At 38.3% G+C, this 24807-nt stretch overlaps 1 protein-coding gene and 1 long non-coding RNA gene across 3 annotated transcripts in view; both read right to left on the bottom strand.

Moving 5' to 3' along the window:
- The window catches only part of zgc:172282 (leucine-rich repeat and fibronectin type III domain-containing protein 1-like protein), a 158878-nt gene that overhangs the window by 40893 nt on the left and 93178 nt on the right, over positions 1-24807 (bottom strand). The window lies entirely within an intron of this gene.
- On the bottom strand, positions 12153-22059 carry LOC117940730. Its single transcript, XR_004655806.1, has 3 exons — positions 21969-22059; positions 15407-15415; positions 12153-12163 (listed from the first exon to the last, which is right to left on the bottom strand). It is a non-coding gene; the product is annotated as an uncharacterized LOC117940730 (long non-coding RNA).

The following is a 24807-nucleotide window of genomic DNA, read 5'->3' as shown; positions in this document are numbered from 1 at the left end:
ACATAAGTGGTTGGTTATTTTTGATGTGGGCTATGACCTGTACTTTTTACTTTGTTAAACAGTCACTTACTCAGCTTCAACTGGCAACGCATGATGCTTAGAGAACCTACATCCTTATTTTCCCTGTATGTGTTTATATTTCTATAGAAAGCACAAACCATGAAGTAGATAAGTTATTAGATACTGTTTAATACATATATAACTTTATAAAGTTGTATTGTACCAAAACATCACTATACAATTCTAAGCTGCAGTAGTGTGCCGAATTAGCACCATTTAGAAGAATCTCAATGAAAACCACCTTCTTAAATAGTAAAGCTTGAACAGCTGTAATAGTAAAGGTGCTTCAAAATGCTAACAGAGCCAAAATTACCTCATTACATGGAATGGGTATCGGCCTTATTAGGACAGTTTCATTGTCAATGTCATTATACAAGTTCACTGCTTTTGTTACATTAATTCGGTCAGTTTTTGTTTTTTTATGGCTGCAGCAGTCCATGGTTTCATGTTATCTTACATATAAAATGACTACAAGAAGTTCCACACAGTGATGTTTACAGACTTCGTATCTGGCACTGGTTTTAAAACAGTGTGCGGTGAGTTTTGGTGTCATAATCAGAATAAGGAAAGAAAAAGTTGGATCCATGCATTAAGTGAGTCATCTCTTCATGGATATACTAAAACAGTTTGACTTGTCAGTAAGAAATAATCCTGGGCCATGGTTGAAGATAATTAGATTGTTGTAAACACCTTGTACTTACATCCTATATAAAGTTCTTAAATGAAATAATACTGATGGATTTCTGGAGACTTACGGCTCAACAAAAACTGCAGCAATTCTTTTGTGTGTGTGTGTGTGTGTGTGTGTGTTTTTCACTGCCAATCTTACATCATTTGAAAGGGCAACAAAGAGGGCCTGGAGTGTCTGGACTGAAGTGAATGCAATACATCTATTGCTGACTAGTAATGCAATAAAAAGGATATGGGTGCTGTTGACAAAATGCTCCCCTGGCCATAATGATAGACAGCCGGACAAAAAGCAAAAAAACTATATATTTTATAGAACAAGAACAAATTTTTGTGTAAAAATATGATTTTGAAGTAATTGTGTGATTTCCCAGCCCCATTCAGTCATAAACACAATGTGTAATATGTAAAAAGTAGGGCTGTCAAAAATAGCGCGTTAACGACGTTAATTAGTTGTTTGTTGTTAATTACGTCAATTTTTTTAACGCATTTCACGCATGCGCAGTGTGACAAATTATTCAGGTCAGGAAAGTGGTTGGGAGCTACAGGCGAGATGGAGCAAGGTGAGCAAAGTGGGCCTATTGACGGATTCAAATATAAAAAGAATGATGATGGTACAGTTAACAAGTACAAGGTTATTTCCAAGATTTGTAACAAGGAGTTTCAATTTCACCGGAGCTGTTCAAGCTTGAGGTACCATGTCAACGCCAAACATGCGTTTGCTGGGCCGTCAGGTTCAGCAAGTGGTTTGCGCCAGACCACGCTGAATGTTCGCAGGTCATTAACAAAATCAACCACAGAAAATTTGACCAACGCAATAGCAAAATGGATTGCAAAGGATTGTAGACCCATTAGCATTGTAGAGGACTCAGGTTTCCTTGATGTTTTGCAAGTGGCGTCTCAAGACTCATCCTATAAGCCACCGTCAAGAGCCACAGTTATGACGAAAATCCACGAGCTCTATGAAAAGAAAAAAGGAAAGAGGTCTTGGCTCAAGTAAATCATATGGCCCTGACAGGAGACCATTGGACATCAGTGAGTAACAACAATTACCTCGGAGTAACGGCACATTTCATCAGTGACACGTGGGAACTGAAGTCTTTTGCGCTGACTATATTAAAAACTGAGGAGCGTCATTTTGCGGAGGCTTGTAAAGAACAGTTCCTTTCTGTTGCACGTAAGTGGGACATCGAGGGCAAGACGACAACCATTGGGACTGACAGTGCACATAATATGAAAATGATGTATCTGTGTCCTGTTATTTATCTTTTGCTATGCATTTCAGAAAAAAATGGTTAGGATTCAGGTGTAATTGCAAATAGTGATTAATCCTGATTAATCCACTGAAAATTCTGATTAATTTGATCAAACATTTTAATCATTTGACAGCCCTAGTAAAAAGATATATATGTGCCTATCTACAGTAAACATGACTACATAGCATGGGCCCAACCATACACACACACGCGCACACGCACACACGCACGCACGACCATCTAGACTCTCCTGCCCTCCTAAATGAGTAATATGTTTAAAACAGATAGGTAGACAGTCGCACAGGTTCCTGTAGCTCTAAGTAAATAATGTGCAACGACAAAAAAACGTACACACAGTCACTCACACTGTGGCATTTATAACCAAGCAGGGGGAAATGTCAGTCTCTTTGTCAAGCAGAAGACCCTGACAGAATCAATTAGCAGGCAGGGAGAATGGAGAATACAGGATTCAATTAAACTGACAGCTTTTCCCATAGGCACACCACTCATTGGGCCATTATTCAACCAAACTGTGTGTTTGTGTGAATGAGAGAGAGAGAGAGAGAGAGCGAGACAGACAGACAGACTGTGTGTGTGTGTGTGTTTAGTGAGAGTGTCTGTGTGTATCTTGAGGATGAACTCATTTCTCTCCATCCGCCTTGAGGTCCGCTTGCTCTGTTAGGGATTTAAACACACACAACACAGTTAAAACCTAATCCCTCCTTCAGCTGTCTCCAGCGAAAACACACACACACACACACACACACACACACAGTCCCTAGTTCAAAGAGCAGCTTTGGTATCAATACAGTGGATTTAGAGGCCATGAGTAGGAAAATGGCTTTTCGACACTGCCCTTGAAGAGAGCTCCAGCAAGGGGTGGTCTTATGGGTAATGACGTGAGCTTGTGACCGGGAGGTCGTCGGTTCAATCCCCCGGACTAACAGTATAAAATCAGGGTGGGGAAATTGAAAGAGCAGCGCTTGTCACTCCCTCATCAGCACCTTGAGCAAGGCACTGAACCTCCAACCGCACCAGTGGAGCTGCTCAGTGGCCATCAGATCAGACTGCGGTTGTACTTCCACGTATGAATTTGTAACTGTGTGAATGTGATCAGGGCGTTGCTGCAAAAGAGAGGCCGCCTCTCAGTGAACCTTTCCTGAACAAAAAATTATTTTATTTTATCTTCTAAAGTAGCCAAATTTACAGTCACTGGCAGGGATGCTGTTTGGGTTTCAGAGCAGCAGCTGAGACTGCTACACAACCATAGTAAGGGAGTCCAGGGGCATTCACCCGAGAAACAATGTACCATTTCAAAATCAATAAGGTGGATGCAGCTGTGAATATACATAATGTATGTATAAAGCAAACAGCACATCAGGGGAGCCTGGGTGGGTGTGTGGAGGTTGCACATGATTGTTGGTGTTATTATTGTACTCTGAGCACTTTGTTCAATCTATCTGTATTGTGGGTTGCCTTGGCGAGCGTTGTTGCTGGTTATTTACAGTAATTTATCTGTAATGTAACAGTGTTTTGCCGGCTTTAAATGTGTGTTTTTGTCAGTCGATTTCCATAAGCACTAAGTCAATTTCTGAAGAGACACAAAAGTAAACCAGCAGCAGTCTGTACAGACCTGCAGTGGATTATAGTGTGCAGTCTGGCTTATCTTTCATTCTGCCTGCACTGAATTATGAACAGAACCTCTGCTCTTATCGCTCTTCATCTCTGTCCCAGTCTCATCTGTCATTTCACAGACAAACAGAGAGAAATAATTTATCAAACAAAATGTTCAGCAGACCAAACAATTAGGGCTGAATGGGACAGTAAACCTGACAAGATCCTTTTTTGGGTAACTATTAGTGGGTGACTGGAGTCACAAGAGGCATTTTGTTTACAACTTGTGCAATGCCTGTTTGCCCTCCGGTATTGCGGCTTTCTCTAAAAGTGCTCATCCAAACAACTTCACACTCAACACTACACTTCCTTGGCTCCTGTGAAATACATCTGCCATGACATAGTTGCATCCCATTGCATTGCTGGAGCATACACATAATTTGCTCACAGTTGGCTATTTGGGACCAGGCTATTTCCAGAAACATAGGCATTTATTCATAAAAAGTTACATCCCTGTTTAGGGCCCAAAAAATGCTCAAAATTTTATCAGCGATGGTGCAAGTTCAGTCACTAGAGCTTCTTAAGGATGATGGATTATTTTAAGTTAGCTGTTTTATTTAACAGTTGAAAAGCAATACACATACAGTAGAATATAATAAAAACCGATACAATAAAAATTCCCTTAAAGCTTAGTCTTAAAACATAGTAATTGGCTACTGTGATGTCTTTAATCTAGCTGCAAGTTAGTGTTTACGTTTGTGTAACCACATAACTGGAAGCCCTTACATCTGTAATATAAAACCTTAAACTTTGCAAACATCTAACATTTGGGTGTGCTGTACAAATTAGATATGCTACATTTTGTTCAATATCACAGATTTAGTTAGAGACTGACTTTAAAAGCTGTCCTGCCGTGCTTTGGACCTTTTAGTAACTCACCACTTTCAATTCAAAGGCTTTGTAGACCAATGCTGGACTGTTGTCTTAAATCAGAAATTGGTTATAGCCAAATTACTTTTAGGTGCACTGATTATGTACATTTCTACTTTACATGCTGTTTTAGAAACATTAATGAATAAGGTCATCACTACTGGGCTGTCGTGAAGAAGTCAGTCACATAGTTATAGTAAATAAGCAATAATAAATCATAAACTTTGTATGGAAATTGATTTTTGAAAGAAAGCAAAATACTGCTAAATGCAGAGCGTTGATGTCCAGTGATGTATGAAAATACTTGTGAACAGGTGCTCTCTGTATGGGAATGAATTTTCTGACCCAATTTCTACACAGCTTAAGCCAAGCTCAAGTCAACATGCTTGTCTTTTTGGCCAAAAGCCTAGAGCTTAACTCTCGCCATTTTATTTGTTTATTTCGGTTCTAAGTAATAGAACTCCTAGGCCAGAAGCTCATTATTTTAAATCGTCCTCTCTAATTCCATCTGAGAACTTACAGAGAGCAAACTCTCCCAATTCGTATCACCACATGATGTTGGCTGTCTTGTTTCATGCAAGCTTGTTGTTGCTGCTGATTGTTTTTATAGAAGTTTGAATTTTGCATTTGCAGTGTTACTGGGTATGAAAAAGAAATGGGAGTGATACATTTTTATACAAAAGATATAAGTTTAAAAAACACAGCAGTAAAATTGGATATCCTTATAATACATAGAAACTATACTGTGTATGTGATGTAACAGATCAGGCAATGCTCTGTGTTTTTCTCTGTCCTAGCCATCTCCACCTGTCTCTGTCCCTCTACATGTCCAACTCACTAGCAGGCCCTTTTTCCACACTGTCACAATCAGCGGTGCAACATGTTGCTATTTTTGTGACCGTGAAACACACAAGATTGAAGAAGAAAATGGGAGTTGCATGCAAATAAGCTAGCATGCGGCAAGGTGCTGTTATTTTTTTGTGAAGCAATTGCAAAGACTGAGACTCTCATCTTTTATGATTTGGCGATTTTGCCTGCTGGCGTGATAGAATGCATGCTAGAAATGTGCAACAGTGACACGATAATGCTAAATAATGTGAATAAACAAGCGTGATAACAGTAATCTGAATAACGTATAATCAAATAGCTTCTTTGTACTGTTGGACAGTGACCACCGGGCATATACTGTGATTATGTTTGGTATTTCTCAACCAGCTCACAGCTGAACCACCAAGTAATACTGCCGGTTTCTCAGTCTGGCACATTGCCTGCACATACACACACACACAAGCACTTAACCAGTTAGATGATAAACCAGCTGTAATAGTTTACCTTTCAAGAGCCACAGCCAGATCTTCTCCTATTTATCAAAACTATCGATCCACAAACCATCCAGAGAGAGAGAGAGAGAGCGAGAGAGACAAAAAGAGAGGAGATTATATTCATTTGAAGTCCAGTGTTGACAGTGGGGCCATGTACTTCATTTAAGAAGAATTTAAGAAGAAGATGCAATACAGAAGGGGAGAGAAGAAGTGTAGAAGGGGAATAAAGTGAACATAAACGTAGATGAGGGAGAGAGAGAGAGAGAAATGTAACATGGAATGAGCGGTGTTGACACTGGGGAGCATGTATTTAGCTCTGCTGGCGGATTAAAGCCTAATTTTACATCCATCTAAGTGGGCCATAGGGGGAGAGAGAGGGGCTGATGCTTGTTAATGACTTAAGAGTCTTGTAAGGGCTGGGATAGACTTTGAGTTCAATGACAAGTTGTACAGGCTGAAGGTTTTAGGGGCTCAAGAAAGACATGTTTTCAAATCAATACAGTCAAGCAGAAGATCCAGGCATTCTAAACCCTTCAGGTTTAATATATTGCTGGTGCTAAATGAAAAAATACATTACTTTCTATTTTGCTTTTTCACTTAGTTTATTTAACAGGGGCCAACACAGCTGTTAAGCCAGAGTTTGCCAAATAGCCAATTTACAGTAGATCTGTGGTCCCTGACCAGGTAAATATTAAGTTTCAATTGAATGTGTTCCTTATATGCTGAGTAAGGTCCCTGAGCTGACGCCCACTTAAAATACCATACACAATCTATGTAGATACCATCAAACTATACTGTGGTATAAACTGTGGAACTAGAAATGTAAATTTCTGGACGTATTTAGGACAGTGGCTTGAATTAGCTGCTTAGCCGTTACTATGTTCAGAAAATGTTAAGTTTTAAAGCTTTCCATAGAACCTGATACTGGGAAAATATGAAGTTCTTATTTGGATTATCCATCCCTGCCTGGATTTGTAATGCATGCATTAAAACAGGGTGAATTCACAAGCATTAACTTCCTGTTATTATGCATGAGAGGGGGAAAAAAACATAATAATAAAGTACAGAGAAGACGGAGATACACTGCAAAGATGTGCAGAGAAAGTATAGATAAGTAGCTGATGAGAAGAAACATTGAGAGTTTGAAGTAATAACATGAAGGAGAAAGGGAGACTCAGTTATCTGACTGAATATTTCAAGCAGGAAAAAACATTAATACTGATGTTTTGTACTAAAGGGAGCTGGCTTGGTTACACGTCTACACGCTCACACATACAGTCCTTGCAAATGATCTACTTAGCTTATGCAAATGTGGTGTCAACAAACGCATTAACACTAATAAACCAAAATGTAGCCACAAAGACAACACCAAAGACCTACACACAAACACACACACACACACTGACACACACTGACACACACACACACAAGCAATGCAAGGCATTGTACACAGACAATGAGCTAGATCGGCTGTTATTTGGTTGCATGCTGCTCTTCATGCGCAGCACACGCTGACATAGAAATATACATAAACACACACATTCACACATGTCAATTATGAGCACAAGCGGTGCAGTAAAGAGTTGGCAGGGTGGGATTATTCTCTTCAGACTAATGCCTCTATCTAGGGGTGTGAATCTTTGGGCGCCTCACAATTCGATTCAGATTTATAGGCCAACGATTCAATTTTAAACCGATTTATCAATGCAACAATTTGTTCATGTACATTGCCATGCGTGATTTAAAAAAACAACAACATCTAAATCTGAGTTTCTTAGAGTTTGACATACTGTATTTGTCACCCACAACTTTTAATGAAATGTTTTGTCTTCTGAGGTTTTTACTTTGTAGTCATTCCATGCTGAAGCCTTAAACATGCCTGTGGAAGTCACCTCCTGTCACAGTGATCTCCCATGTCAGAGGCTCAGTCATGTTTAAAGGAGGAGAACTGGCTTCTTAGAACATGAAACATTAGGTGGTCAGATGTAATGGGATAAAGTAGAACCGCTTTTATGTTTTTTGCTGAATTATATTATGTATGTCTTATTAGATCATGTGTATATATACAAAACCTTTTTTTCCTTTTTTTCCTTTTGACCGTTTTTGTGTTTTTTTCTGCACTCTTGCCTAAACTCTAAAGATGTTGTCCATTATCCAATCCTCTTTCAATCACTCTGTTTTCTGATTTGTAATTGTCTGGAGACAGTAACTTTTCAATAAAAATCAACAAAAAATATATACATGCAAATATATATACATTTAATAATTATTAACTTATTAAAATCAAGCGTTGAATCGTTCTAGAGACAATTGCTTTAAATCTAACAATCAGGTTTTTTCCCACCCCTACCTCTATCATACTCTCACCCCTATCAGCCCGTGCTCTCTCCATCTCCTTTTTTTATGAACCTCATAATATGCCCTCACACCTTTTCCATGTGTTTTTCAATAACCGTGAGTTGATGTGTGTTCTGGGTGTGTGTGGGGATTATTCAAGCGCTGGTCATCACTAGCTTCCTGTCGTGTAAAAGCAAAGAGACAGACATAAAACGGAGATGAGGTAGAGAGATTTATCGACAAAGCAGAAGTGACAGTGTGTGACAAAGGAAGAAGGTGGCAGACAGACATGAAGGACACAGAGGGGAATACTTATTAGTAGCCCGTAATTGACAGATCCCACACATAAACATGCATGGCGTCATATGTGTACACATCCCAGGGGAGTATAACAAACTCAAACGGGCCAATTAAAAGAGGCCGACACTGAAACCCCTGCCTACTAGCAGTGACAGGACACTGTTTGCAACAATTAACAGTGATTGCTCAGTGCCGATGTGAGGCCATTAGCTCAGGACATGAGAGACCCATAAAATGCTTAGCTTTGAAGCAACACAATCAAAATCGAGCAGCTTGAGTATTGTTAGAAGTGCCGAGGATTTTCCTAAACACCAAAACTGATGACACCTTGTAACATATGAGGTAATATGGTACAGCACTCATTATGATTTATTTTCAACAATAATTTCCAAAATAGTGGGTAATGTGCAGTGTGGAAAAAAAGAAAGTATAGTGCACCATGAAAGTCTAAACTAATAGAGACATGCATTACTTTGTTATAAATAACCTCATAGAAGCCCAAATGTCCTTTTTTCCACACTGAGGTGCACGTGCTAACATGCTCGCAATGACGATTCTAACATGCTGATGTTTAGCAGGTTTGGTGTCTATCCAATGTATCTTAGTTTAAAGTGTTACTGTGCTATGATAATTAGCACAACACACAAAGGGGATGATGGGAATGCCATATTTGGTCATAAATATATGTCATACATATTTTAATGTTGACCCAATGTTGGCAGCAGATTATCACTAAAGTTATAACACTTCATTCTGAGGGTTACACGGATATCTGTACCGAATTATATGGCAATGCATCCCTTACTGTATATGTGTTGAGATAGTTTGCTAAAAAGGCTAACCTTCTGGTGGTGCTACATGAAAGGTTGGGGGTTCACCAAAGTCAGGAGCATGCATCCTCTTGAGAATGTCTGTACAACCTTTCATGTCATTCTATCCAGAAGTTGTTGAGATATTTTAGTCTGGGCCAAAGCGGCTGACTGACAGAGTGACGTTGCCATGCCACAGTCACACATAGCAACCCAAGGGTGCTGATTTGAATATATGTATAGTAGTTACGTCCTTATTAATAATTAATCACGTAATGCTTTTAATTTTATTTTTTATTAAAAATATGTAGCATTGTTACCTAGTAGGAATGCATCATGTTTTAATTTGTTGGCTAATTAGGGTTAAATGCATACACTTTATGTTGTCTCAGACTGATTTGGAAATAAAAGCTGCACTTACTTTGCTTCCATCTACATCACACTCAACTGACAGACAATGTCTTTTCCAAAATTGGGACAGCTAGCTCAAACCCTGACTTGGCATTACACTCTCTACACAAAGATATTTATTCTAATCCATAAAAAAAAGTAATTGTACTTTCTTCAAAAAGGAACGCAAAACAGAAGAGTTGTTAGTAGGGTGGTAATCCAGTTGTCTTAAAGCCTTCAGTAGGAACCCTGACAGCAGGTCCTCTGTGTAGAACGGAAGCAGGATCCTCCCTCCCAAAGAGACATCCTCCTTTTATTCCATCCTCCCACCTTACTCTCCTTTGCTCCTTTATTTCATCTTTCTTTTATCTTCCACTCTCCTTTCAACCTGCCCCATCCTTACCCTTCATTTTCATCTTGCCCCTTGCCCTTCCACACTACTTCACTGTTTTCCTTTTGTTTTCCCTGAGTTGCTTTTCTTCTAAGGACCAACCTTTTTCTCTCCTCTTTCATCTGACCTGTAACCTGTAACTCCTCCCCAAGTTTCTTGCATTTCGCTCATCATACTTTCCTTCTTGCTTCTCACTCTTCCCTCTGCCCTATTTCACCCCTCTCTGCCTTGCATCTTAATGATATGAAAGTGATTGAATGAAATGTGAAATGAAAATGTAATGTATGCACATCTTTGAAGTTATTGTAAGTCAGTCCAAATAAGAGCGTCAGGCAAATCCTTGAAATATATTTATTTAAATGAGGATCAAAAAACACTACACTGAAATGTCAAAAAGGAACGTTACCTGAAAACAGTGTTTAGTTTTTCTTTTTAGTATCATCACACTTTCGGTCACTATGACCACTACGGTCAGAAGCATTGTGACAAAATATGAACAATAACATCACTGTCAACGGGCTTATCTGCTAATGTTAGCTACCTTGAAACCATCCAGCAAATAGACTGTATCGTAGAAAGGTTACCTGAAATCGGTGATTTAACGTCACCACCCTTTATACACACAGTTTAACATCAAAACAAAATGCTGAGTGAACATTACTAGCTACGTTTTTCATGTTGCTTTTGAGCAGTATGCACCACCACTAACCTAGAAAATGGTTTTAAAACATTAACGTTAATACAGCGTGTTAGAGGAATTCCGCATGTCCTGCAGCGGGGGGCAGAGGGACTACAGCGTTTGCCGGCATTAGCTTCTTGCTTCATCTGGGGTCTGATAAACAGTAAATTCATCAAATTCAGTGTCCACAATGCTATTTTCCGATCAACTGTAGTGGTCATATTTCACCGGACCCGTGTGAGTGACGATTTTATGTAGCGGTTTTCGTTGCTGTTGAAGTTATTGTAAGTCAGTCCAAATAAGAGCGCCAGGCAAATCCTTGAAAGACATTTATTTAAATGAGGATAAAAAAACACTACACTGAAATGTCAAAAAGGAACGTTACCTGAAAACAGTGTTTAGTTTTTCTTTTTAGTATCATCACACTTTTGGTCACTATGACCACTACGGTCAGAAGCATTGTGACAAAATATGAACAATAACATCACTGTCAACGGGCTTATCTGCTAATGTTAGCTATTTTTATAATGTTAGATTTTCAGGTTACAAGTAGCACTCCCCCCTTGTTTATTTGGTTTCCGTGACTTGCAAGTAATGACGTCCTGTCACAGTTCCAGTTGCTCGGGGGGAGAGAGCGGATGACAGTTCGTTCGAGTTCACTAGATCAGACGGCTCTGCTGAGTTGTACAATTACGACTTTATGACTTTTCATAAACAGCTGAAGGAGCGGTGGTGTGTGGTGTACATAGCGGAAACCCTCTTGCACGTCTGGTCTGTTTCTATGATACCATGGCAAATTTTACCGTGGCGGGCCGCCATCAACATTGATGAAACACTGTAGTATGAAATACAACAAGTTGAACAAGTGACAAGAAGTCATCTAAGATCACCTGTTGAGGAGATTTGTGTATTTAAATGATGTTTAGGGCACATGGCGTTTATTGCAACAAAGAGACTTTGGTATGTGCATATTTCATATCCAGGGAATAAGTAAGTACAGACAGTAGGCAACATGCTTGTGAAAAGTTGTAAAGACCTCTGACCACTGGATGTCCTTTAATGACAATGCCAATGACATTGGGCTGATGGTACATGTAAACTTTCATTGTGCAACCGCTGGGCGTACAACTCGGTTTCATCACAACTCTATAGGTGGAGACAAAACATGTAGGAGACTAGTTAGACAAAAAGGTAATGAGATAATAGCAGGCTCACTCTAAATTATCCCGTTTATTCCACAGCTTATAATAGGACTACCCATAGAGGTTGCTTGGTAAGGACGGTTAACTTTCCACTGACGAGCACGAGTCAGGTCACACTGATGAGCTAACTTATGTTCTGTTAGAGCTCCGTAAGAGCACAAATGTTGATTTATTGGTAATGGTCTGCTATATTGAAATAGTAAATTGCGGAATGAATTGATTGACCAATCACATTCAAGCATTCAACCAAGCCTTGTTGCAGTAATTTTAGTGTAAAATGTAATGACTTCACTTTAACAGTTTTCAACAAGGAACAATTTATAATCACAGAAGATATTCAGTAGATTTACTTTAGCAAGTCTCCAAAAAGACACTGCATCGTAGACCTTAATGAGACAAGGACATGAGGGCCTGAAGGAGTGTTTAACGCAATCTATTAATTTCACAAGGATTGGGACACTATATAAAATCACCCCTCCTTATAACTACCACTAAGTTCCCCAATTTATACTATTGACATTCCCATTTTTTTTATAATTTAGTTGTATAATACTTTCTACTTATATGTATATTTTAAGTATTAACATGTGTTACATTGTTCATAATAATGGTTGCCCTAAACTCACCACTGTGAGATAATCATTTTTAATTTGGCTTTGTTCAACTGCATAGCCTACTAAAACAGGCATTAACACTTTTATGTTTTTTTATGTCTATTTACTCAGTGTGACTTCCAAAATGCCCTACTTTGTGAGATTTTATCAGTGTATAGTGATTTGTTTGTTTGTAATGTAGCTAGCCTACTTTTCTCTTTTTAACTCTATTTTTTCTTTAGTGTGTGTGTCTGTTTTTATGCTGATGTAAGCGGCTTCGCTTCTACGTGGAAATGGTAAACAAAACTTGAACTTCAACAATCACATCTCTGTGTTTAACGTTAGCTAACAGTTAACGTTTAGCAAGCTAAAAGCTAACTTCAAAGTCAGGTGTATAATTACCTTGCGTTAGCGTCTTTTGTCTGGGAGATTTTATCAAACCATTTATGCTTCTAATGTTTTGCTTCTAAACGTCACTACTACATAAAATGGGCGAGATGGCGGATACAATGTAGCTAGACCCCGTCTGAAACTTGATCAAGTTAGCAAAGGCAAACATTACCAAGCATTTCTGTAGCTTGTTTTCATTGAATATCAGTTCGATCGGCTTAGCTTAGCCTAGCTAAATTGAATCTCTTTGATTCGGGTGTCTGTTTTCAGTTAGCGGTAGAATGCGAGGTAGCATTAGCTTACAGGACCACCGGGCAGCTAACTTAGCTTGCCACGCATGTAATTAAGTTAGTACAATTTGCACATTAGCTTTACTGCCGGACAGGACCTCCAGTATAATCGGTTAAGCACAAATTCACCAATCATTCAGCAATAATTCAGCTAAAAATGCTTAACTTACCAGCTTAACCAGCATCCTTTCAGTTCTGCAGTGCCGAGTGAATGAAGTTACACGTTTTCAAGTAATCTGCTGATACCCGTTGCCCAAGTGTCTGCTAAGATCAAACAGCAATTTCCGACACGTCACAGAGAAAGTGATGACTACTTGTTTTTTATAACCTATTGTGTATACAGCAATTGCAGATATTACTACTCACATAGATTGTACAGGTCAACTCGTTTTTATAAAACTTCATATACACAATAATTACATAGTAATAACTACTTAAATGCCCTTTGATAGTTGTATTTAAAAATATATTGCTGTGTATGTACTGACACATTGTAAGTAAAAACAAGGTGTATATATATACTTTTTAAGATAAAAGAGATAAAATAAACTAGATCACAACTATTTAAAATATATTAAACCTACATGGTGGGTGTAGCATTTATTACAGTATATCTTGCAGGGACACTTTGAGAAGCCTGGGATTGAACCGCCAACCGTGTGATTGTAATCACTCTACCTCCGCTGGGAGGCCTGCAACAGCAGACGGTGGCAGAGGAAAAAGAGCAGGTTAAAAACTTGTTTTCTGCATGTAAGCCAGTTAAACAGGTGTATTGATAAAGTATTGACTTGTTACTCTCCACAAACTCAGATGACTGGCTTCTCTCCTGGTTAAATAACAGTTATATTGTTATTTATTTCATGCGTAGGGTGGAGAGAGTCTTTACAGAGGAATTATAGTGCTTTATTTTTGTGGGTTTTTCAACAAATGGTTCTTGAGAACAGGCTGCGCATGCACACGTGCACACACACACACAAACACACACACACACACACACACACACACACACTTTCCTTTGTAGCCTAATTGGCAGTGTATACAAACATATGAAAATACAAAGATATTGAACAATGCTTATTTTTCAAAATCACATAGCGACAATAATCATAATTAGCAAGAACTATGTTTCACTTAGTTCTCATACATAAAAGAAGTTTCCTCCTGCACTCACTTCCATTGTCACTCAATTCCGTTGTTGTTTATGTATTTTTGTTGTGGCTTTACATTACTTTTTCCGAGGATTTACTAACACTTTTTCTTCGCTAAGGCTCTTTTTCTCTAAAAAGTATTTGCTATGTGTTACTTCCTGCACCTGCAACCTTGTGGTACTAATGAATGTTTTGGGGCACTTTTTCTCCTAAGCTTCTCCTTGATCTCCTGTGGCTTGGATTGTACCTTATTTGTAATTTGCTTTGGACAGAATTATCTTCCAAACGTAGTTACACTGACCTACGATATATGACCTACAAGAGAATTTCATTTGATTGTTGAGAATATGAAAAATGACTGTTGTAAATTTGAAAGTCCTTCTTGGTTTAATTTTGATTTGATAACATTTGGATAGAAAAAAGCATATATATTTTAATATATATATATAGCTGGTATTCTCATTATCGCTGCTTATAACTACAACAATGCATCATGGAAATGCAGGCCCATTCTCTCTGATTTTGTAAATGCCTGGAAAAGGCAAAGTAATTAAGTAGTCATTACAAATTATCCATATGAGCGGAACACCCATGGCCAATACAACATTAGATAAATGTTTTTACAGAGATTTTTAAGTCGACAGAAGTATTTCAAATGTACGGATTTAGATCAATCAAATCAAATAGTAATATTAAGGCGCGAAAAAAACTGATTTGTTTAGAAATCCCAAATAAGCTCCTAGGATTTTGGGGGTCAGACAATTTATCATCCGCAACTAATTATATTGTGCTCTGATGCAAAGTAAAATACACAGCAATTATACAAATCAAACTCTTTAGTATACATTTTTCATGTAGCTTAATCTATAGGGGGTTCAGCCTTGGAACAATGGAATCTTAATGCCGTCAGCAGATTGAATAAGCAAGAGACAGAGTTGGAAAGAGACTGCAAGATGAACAGAAAGAAAATGGCTTGTGCAGACCGTACCTACTACCGGAACAGCCGACACTGCAGATCTATGTAACCACACGCACCATTAAGAAAACAAACAAGTATGACCCAATACAGGATAATACCAGATTGCTGTATACTTATGTGTGGAGGCATGTCTGTTTATTTATAGAGGGGATCTTGGATTAGAAAATAGCAGGAAATAAAAGAAGACACTGGAGACAGGGTCAAGAGGACAATGGTATGAATAATGGAGGAATCAAGCAAGAGAATGACAAGGAGGGTGGAAGAAAAGAGAGAGAAAGACAGGCAATCAAAGTGTTGTGTTTCAAGTCTATCCAGGAGGATAATAATGGACCTTACCATGAAATCCAACACATCCATAACATCAATGCATCTGTTGTTATTATGTTTCACATTTGTTTCACTTGTTCTTGATTTATATCAAACATACACACTCACCTGCACAGACACATTTATAGTAGGGTTGTTTTTACTCGTAGCAAGTTCATGTTTTTGAAAAACATTATTAAGCACGAGCAGTTTCATCAGAGAAGGTACAGAGTGAACTTCTCAAGGTTTGACTGAGTACGTACTGCACATGATGTGGAAGTGACAAAATAAAAATCACACTTTAAGAAATTAAAATATAATCTTGGAATCTTAATATAGAAAATACAAGAAATTAATGATTTTTGTTTCAGAATGTATTCATAAGCTATAAAGGCATGCAAGGTTGGCAAGGTTAAAAAGGGTTTTCCTATTGTAGTGACTTCTGATATTTGCCTTTTTCTATTTTCTTTAATATTTAAAAATAATTAAGATATTTGCCCCTGGAAACACTTGGTCCTTCTCAATTTGCAAATATATGCAAGTGAAAAAAGATGTACTTCTCACAGCTACAGTGTCATTATTTTATCCTTCAGCAACGTATCTTTCCTTATAGCTCCTAACATCTCTTTAGATTGATGACACTGAATTGATTTGCCACTAACTCCCTGGATCCGGTCCCTAATCCCAAACATTTCCACTTATAACCCTTACCGCACTAGAGTAGATGGAGGATAACAGGATACAAATTCAGTCAGGATAGGGAGTGAATAGTAATCAATGTCAATAACATAACACGCCAAGAGAGAAAAAGGTAAGCTAATAAAAAATTAAAAAAAACTTGCTGTATATGTACATTTCATATGCACAAACATTACCCTGAGTCAATTGCAAAGCAGCTGCACATAAGACAGAAATGCTTAATGCTCAGTTAATCTTATCCTGGCTTACTGCTAAACTAAATTGGACTGCAATTGACTAAATAGATTGGATTGGCTTTTACTGATTGGGGATTGGTTTGTCTTGTTTACTAATGATTCTTATCTTGATGTTCTAAGGTTGATTTATATCATAGTGGCAAACTCAATGTAAGGGCCTAAAGCAGACCAAAGATTCGCAACGAGCCGAAACCGTTTTAGAATGTTACAGAGAAAAGTTACGGTGCTCTGAACGGGCTTTGACTCAAACCAGCTGACGGTGGCGCCTGTGACTCCGCTAAGTCAAAGAGGCTGGTTTTAAAACTTAAGCGATGTCACCTGTTTCAACAGCCACTTGCAAAGTCAGCTGCAAACAATATTTCCCACAATCCATTTTATTTCTATGTTACAAACTGTTAACTGGTCGAAATGCCAAAAACATGGTTTGTTCCCACAAGCATGAATGGTTGAGCGAGCGAGCTGTGTGACTGAAGAGAGGGAGCGCCTAGGTTTGGGCATTGTTTGGATTTAACAATTCTGATTCCAATTCAGATTCTTTCTTTCAATTCCGGTTCTTATCAATTCTCAATTCTGATTCTTTGAGGGGTGAAGTTGAAACGGGTCATATTCCTATTTTCACAAAAATGAGGAAAAATGTATTTAGATTCAATGGTGGTATGCAGCTTTACAGGGCTTTTTCAATGCAAAATCAGGTTGCAACACAACAAACGCTTGGCCAAAACTACCAAAATGAACAAAACTTGTGCATATTAAATTGGGATGCAATAATCAGATTTGAAATCAAATCCTCTAAATGATTCCAATAAAGCAACGATTCCACTGGAATTGTTATTTTTGAAACGATTCCAAGTAGGAATTGTTTTTTGATGCCCAGTCCTAGCCGAGTGCCTAGAACAAGGCTGTAAATCAGAGAAATTAAACGTGTTTTCACCGATTCATCACTAGAAATATAACTGTAGCAAGCATCTCACTATCACTAACGTTATCCACATTTATTTAGACTCAACAAATGATTTATTCTGCTACAAAAAGTGTAAAAGTCGGAAGTTAAACGGAATAAGTTGTTGCTATGGAGATTATACACTGTCCCGTTTTGTCAGAATGCAGCAGACTGAAGACTTGCAAGTAGTTTCACAAAATGTATGACAGTATGATGAAAAATGATACAACTAAATTATATAAAATGGATCATTTAATTATTTTCATAATTAATTAAATTGATGAGACCTGAACTCTGTTAAATAGCAGAACATAGGTGGATTATAGGTGGATAGATGGATTAACCAGTTAAGAAATGACTACTTCTTTTAAGATCATGCTAGAAGAAGCAGGTTGTATAATCCACACTTTGGCCATTATGAGTTCATGAGCTTCCAAGCTAACGTAGCTAGCTTTAGTGACAGTGTTTCCTATAAGGTAGATCTGATGGTTCTGACCAAAATAAAATCCCATATTATGAATAAAATGGGACATATATTTATTTAGCTAACCTGCACGTGCATGTTTGGACTGTGGGAGGGAACTCAACTTAAACAGTGGGGAGCTCCACACAGACGTTATGTGCACACTTTATTGATAGTTATTTTTGTTGTCACAAACACAGTGTGCACTTTGTGGGTTAATATCTGAAATTTTTAAATGTCATTACATAATCAAACACCATTTCCTCACTTTAGTCTTTACCAGTGTGGAGGCGTCGATAATTAAATTAAACAATTTTTTGAACATTATTTTCTGTATAATAAAATGTGACACATTACAAAATATGATGTGATCTTACAGCCTTGCCTAGCTGCTGTCACATCAGGAAGCCAGAGCTCAACAGTACTAGGCAGCTTAAAACAAGGATAAACCGTGATTGAATATTAAGCTTGTGCAAGCACATGATGGAAACTCAATCATTAATGAAACATTTATTTACTCATATTTCATTGAGTGTTGTGGGATGCAATCTATCCACCATCTCTCATCTCTTATCCCTACTTACCTTCCAAATCCCCTCTTCTCCTTTCCCTTCATCCTCTTGTGCCCCCCCACACACACACACACTCCTCCTCCTCCTGCCCCTTATCCTCTCGTGCCCCCCCTCCTCCTCCTGCCTCAGTCTCCTCATCTAACTGGCTCTTTCTTTGCCCCATTTTTCATCTTATTCACTACTTTTCTTGCGCTCCCCATCACTCTCTTTTTCTCGCAGCGTGTCTTTTTTTAATTACTCTTCCCTCCATCCACGAAGAGCTCAAGGCTGGGTGTGGTGGGGCTGGAGAGGGACGGGAGTAGTGGACTGATGACGAGGGGAAAGACATTGCCAGGGGGTTTGGAGGGGGCGGGGATGGCGCAGGATAATTAAACATTGATTTGGGATGATGATGGGAACGGCTACAAGACACGAAACAGGGAGATTATGGTCGGGAGGCCAACAGCGTTCTGCTGAGCTCCGCAAATATCCAGGAGAGGGGAAGAACGGGAGGTAGAGCAAGGGAAGATATGGAGGGAGGGAGAAACTGGGAGGGTAAGACAGCAAGTTAAAAAATAGACAAAGGAGGAAGCTAAATAACCTAAAAAGAGAGCAGAATAACTGAGCAAAGAGAGTGTGCCAGCGAAAAAACAGGGACTACATGAGACATTAAAAAAAGAAAAAGAAAGAGAACAAGACTGCTGCCGTGCAAAAGAGAAGGAAGAAGAAGTCACTAAAGAGACCATGTCTTCAGTGTCTTTGAACTTAACCTCTCTGATCTGACTCATTTGTTCTGCATTTAATTGGCACAATGGAGAAGGTACCAACAATGTGTGTGTGTGCGTGCGTGCGTGTACATGTGTGTGTACATGTGTGAACAGTCATTTGTCATTAGGGCCTTAAGCGTGTTAGTACATCCGCAGTGAATCATTAAATTAAATGACAATGACCTACAGACGGACTGCTCATCGCCACCAGTGGGTGTGGACAATGTGCACACAAGCATGCATGGATGTGATTGGGAGGCTATACCAGTTTGGTGATGCTGTATGTAATGCTGGTATGAGCCTGAATATCTTCTCTTTGCTGTCGTATACATCAACTATAACAACTATCATACTGAGCTTGGTTGATGAAATACAGTAATTAATGATTTAAAAGAATGTTGGTTGTTCATCACAATACTTTCCACTGGAAGTCCACAATTAATAATGGTAATGGTAGAAATAATACATGTGTAGTAGTTACAAATGTAGTTTGGAGGACCCTATGATTAAAATGTATTTTCCTTTTTTTTAATGGCATAAAGCAGACGCGTGTAAATGTCTGACTTTAAATTATCAGCACAAAATAACCTCTATGACCAGCTTCAGTACAAAGGTCCTGGGATCAGCAGTGGCTGAACATGCCATATATCAAACTCTCCATGTGTATATGTATGTGTAGACAGTATGAACATTATTTCCCATTCCAAGGTCAATCGCTTGTCTAGGGCTCACAGCTAACGGCGCTTACCAACATTAACGCATTATCCATATCACTCGATTTACCACTGAATGTTTCTGTGATTTTTTTTTTTCCATCAGAGCTGATTTACCAGTTAAACTATAGTTGTTGAACGTTGATAGATATTACTTCTGAACTTAGGCTGTAAATACATTTGGCCATAAGGCCTAGTTGTCTAAAAATATACAGTATATACAATTAATAATACATACTAAAAAGTGGGTTCTTGCTGAACTGTACAACCATCAGCAAGACCTTCTGTCTTTGTCGTTTTCTTACTTGCATACATGCAGACATTCATCCGTACACACTAATACAAATATGTAGGCAATACACATTCAGGGGGTGGGGGGGGGGGATATACCAGACATAGTTTTATATGCATCATTCTGCTCAGAAGAGAACTGATTTCAAAAGGATAAAAAAAACTATACAATACTTACATACCATTACATTAGAGTAATAATCACAAATACAACAGATCTGAGTCTTACAAATAACTATTTAACAGTCACAAGAGCAGCTATCTAGTCCTTGTGATCTAACTGTTATTAATGCATGTTTCCAATCACTATATCCTGAGCCTGCTGGTCTGAGCAGATGTTTTGTGTCTGCGAATCCATTATTCAGAGAACCACATACCACAGACAACGTAGAGACAACAGAGGGAGTTAGATTGCAGGCAGTGGTCTGCAGTGTGATACTGTGTCATTAAAAAAAGGTTTACATTGACCTCCGTCTGTCCTTGCGGGGTGAGGAAAATGTGAGGTGAATCAACGTGGGCACACAGGAACACAGACACAAACATGCACGCACACTCAAAAATCTTATCCCACATACACTCGACAATGTACTCATACGTGATCCAGACAGACAAAGTGGTTTTAGAGAAGAATCGAAAGTGTTGGCTTTACAGAAAGTGTTGAAGAGATATCTATTTACTGTGTGTGTGCGTGTGTGTGTGTGTGTGTGTGTGTGCGTGTGTGTGTGCTTTGTGTTGATGGCAGAAGGTTAATGTACTGTGAATGCATCTTTAAAACCTTGGCTTGCTTCCACACTAAATTAAAGTGTGTGCTTTATGGAGGGGGGGCCAACTACATTATGACTGAAAGCTGACACAAAACCCCAAAAAAAGTATAACTTATTTTGTTACCAAAACATCTGCAGATATGCTAAGAATGTTTCATATAGCTCAATACAAGTAACTTTAGTTTTAAGATTTCCTTGTTATTGATACACTGCTCTGCGGTCTTCTTTACAGATATACAGGTGCATATTTCAATTGACGTGATTGAACAAGTGTAAACTACACAAGAAACTAGTCACACTGGCAGATTATCTTAAGCAGCTGTGTACCGTTTGCATTGGTTCAGCTCGGTGCTCCAGCTGGCTCTGCATAGGATACATATAGTTTAGAAAATGTAGTATACATACTATCAAATCGTAGAAATGCAGCAATGCATGCAAAGGTTGAGATACAGACAAGTAGGGTTGGGTACCGAGACTTGGTGCCTTAAAGACCAGTATCTTATCAGGCTGAATACCAAGGCAGATTTCAGTGACTCATTTTGGTGCAACGGAATGCCCGCGCTGCTCTTTGATTCTCTGAAACAGACTTTAGAGGCGTATGACGCTAGTTAACACTACACTTGGCAGCAGGTAACGTTAGCCTACCGTTAGCTAGCAGATGGATTAAAACCAGTTAAATTGCTGACAGTGAAATGGTGTAAATTGAGACGGTATTTCACTGGAGAGGATTCCAACACCGGGATGCTATAATAATAATAATAATAATAATAATAATAATAATATTAATAATAATGCATCCTTTATTAGTCCCACAAGGAGAAATTATATATAGTCTGCAGCTGCCATTGTCTGAAGAACAACACAGGAGGTGCGTTCACTTGAAACTTGCCTCGCCACCCTTGTGGTGCATTCAAAGTTATTGTAAAATACCTCTTTCCAATCTAGTGTTTTTTGTTTAACAGGAATTTACTGTAAAAAAAATAAGTTGTTGTCATAAGTTATTGTTATTACATTTTCAATAAATCATTTAATTAAGACAATTGTTTTTAAATTATTTAACCAGGAAGTCCCTTGGGATTGAAATCTCTTTTCCGAGGGAGACCTGGCCAAGACAGCACACAAGTTCCCATTTAACTAGAAATACTGCATAGTCAAAACAAACAAACAAGCATCACAAATAAAGGAAAAGAACATATGACATATAGCAGTTACATTTTTTATAATATTACATATGGCTTTAGCAATAACGTTTAGTGCTCCTTTTTTTTTAAATACATATATATATTTTAGTCTTTTTAAAATTATTGGTTCAGCCACTTTTTAGGCACCTGCACCGTTTTAAACGTATCGTTTTTGCAAACGGTATCAGAAAAAATGTAAATGATTCCCAACCCAAGTTTCAACTTCAATTTTAATCCTCAAACAGGATGCTATGATTGGCAAATCTCAACACCGCCAAGTCAAATTCCGCTCACATTGCAATATATTGAGCCAGACCACATGCATTAGACGTTGAAGCCTGAATTATGGTTGTTATTCATCCAACCTTTGATTTGCCCCTGAGTTATGACTGCATGCAGTAGCCTTTAGGCCCTTTGCATTTGCACTGCAGCTAAAGAGATTTGCCACGCTTAAATGGAATTTTGAAACTCACACAAGTTTAGATAACATAGCGAGAATAAGAAAGACCTACAGGTTTGGTTTATCAATGTTAAACATGCATACTTGCGTTTGACAACTATAAGAAGGCAATGTTGTACATATTGATGCTTTTACCCCCGGTAGGGGTGTCAATAAGGACAGGGAAAAGAGACATGTGTTGCGTGCGGCTATATAATTAGGTTTAAATTAATGAAATAAACCCCCGGTTGGTTGATTGGTTCTGTGAGTAACAAGCAACGCCATGGTTATAGGTGTCACTCATGGCAATGGCAAGACTGTTGACAAAGATTGCATTCTGTCTCTGATATGTAAAACACAGAGAGATTCACAGGAAATGTAGCTGTCATTTCCAAACTGACAAAAGGACTGCTGTCAAATATAGGCAGAGAGGGGAAATGTAATGCAGACCACTTATGGGCTAAATGTGAACACCAAGCTAGGTATACACCAACTCTGAACCTTAAAATGAGACTTGTAGTTTTAAGCAATTGTAGCTTTGGATTGGGCTGTTCAGCCACAAACTGCAAGTGCCAGTCTAAGTCTAATGCCAGACTTGTTTGGTTAGATATTGGGCTATCCTTGTTGATGCCTGCGGTGGAATCTAAGCTATTGATCCTTTTTGACCTCTGACTGATGACAGCTCAGTATGTTTAATACAAAATAGACGCTTGTCTTGCACGCACGCAAGCACACACACATTCACTCACTCTCTTTAAATGACACTAGGCACCTACTGTACATAACGCATCAAACAACGTTGTGGAAACAGTCTCTCTCTGTCTGCTTCACATGGAACGCAGAACATGAATAAAACACTACTTGGTAATATAAAACTGTACTTTGTATTTGTTTGTCTTTTCTACTGTGTATTCTCAAAAGGCCCATTCACTATGCACAACATGTAATAAAAAACAGTGATACAATATACAATATACAATACACCAATAACCACACACGGCAGAGAGAACTGCAATGGGAAATTAGCCAGAGAAAGATAAACCAAGATAAAGAGAAGATGATAATAATATAAATAAAATATCAAAACAGATAAAAAGGCAGCTTAACCAGAAGGCCTCATGTTGAGAAGAAACTAGTTATAAATAGATTTATTTCAGTCATCTAGGTAGTAAAATGTGGAGTCAAAATTTAATTATCCAGTGCAATGTTGTGGAATTTACTACTTGTCAGTTCCACTGCCTGATAGTTCGACCTAGACGTTGACACACACTTGAATAGGTATTAATTATATTAGTCTGGCGCTTTTGAAGATCATCTCTCAGACGCAGGGTTAACTAGTACTCTGCAAACCAAGTAGATACACACAAACACACACACTCATACGTTCTGAGCTATAATGAATTGATTGTAAGCAGTCTGGAGGTTTTGAGACTGCGTCAGAAAGCCTTCTTTATGTTCTGAGCTCCTCTGAAAATTCTCTGGACTATTGGTGCTCTTTCTCTAGCGGAAACGGTTCTAAATTCAGCAACCTGCTTAAATAAAAGTGAAATAAAAAGGACACCAAGTGCAGTGTGTAGATCACAAGTGCTGGAATCTGGATGCCCTAGCTGGAGTAATGTCCTCAGAGAGGAAAGAAAATCAATCATTCATTATTATTTTGCAGTAAATATAGAAAGTCCCTGAAACACCAGATAATTAATAAATAAATTCTGATCTGATTAAAATGCTGTGACAAAGATTCATACAGATAAATAACAAAAAACTATAATGTTTTTAACTTACGAACATGGTGAAGTTATCATCAATGCTTGTGTCACAAAGCAATCTTTCCACTCCCTCTGATTACGAAGAAGGAACAGACTTTGACTTTTCTTTCTATTATATAAAATTATATATTATAATTATAATCAGTAACATTAATAGAGCTTCAACTAGTGTGATATTGATCAGTAACGACATCCTGTTTGGACGGAGATAACCAAAATAAAAAGCTATATAAATATATTTGTTAAGCTCAAGGCCATGTTGTTTTCTCCTTCCCTGTTTCCTGCAATCTCTGATGCTCAGCACTTTGTGCACC

The sequence above is a fragment of the Etheostoma cragini genome, chromosome 3, assembly GCF_013103735.1.
Source record: "Etheostoma cragini isolate CJK2018 chromosome 3, CSU_Ecrag_1.0, whole genome shotgun sequence".
Classification (NCBI taxonomy): domain Eukaryota; kingdom Metazoa; phylum Chordata; class Actinopteri; order Perciformes; family Percidae; genus Etheostoma; species Etheostoma cragini.
Note: the sequence above shows the minus strand (reverse complement) of the source record. Positions and strands in the feature narration are given on the sequence as shown.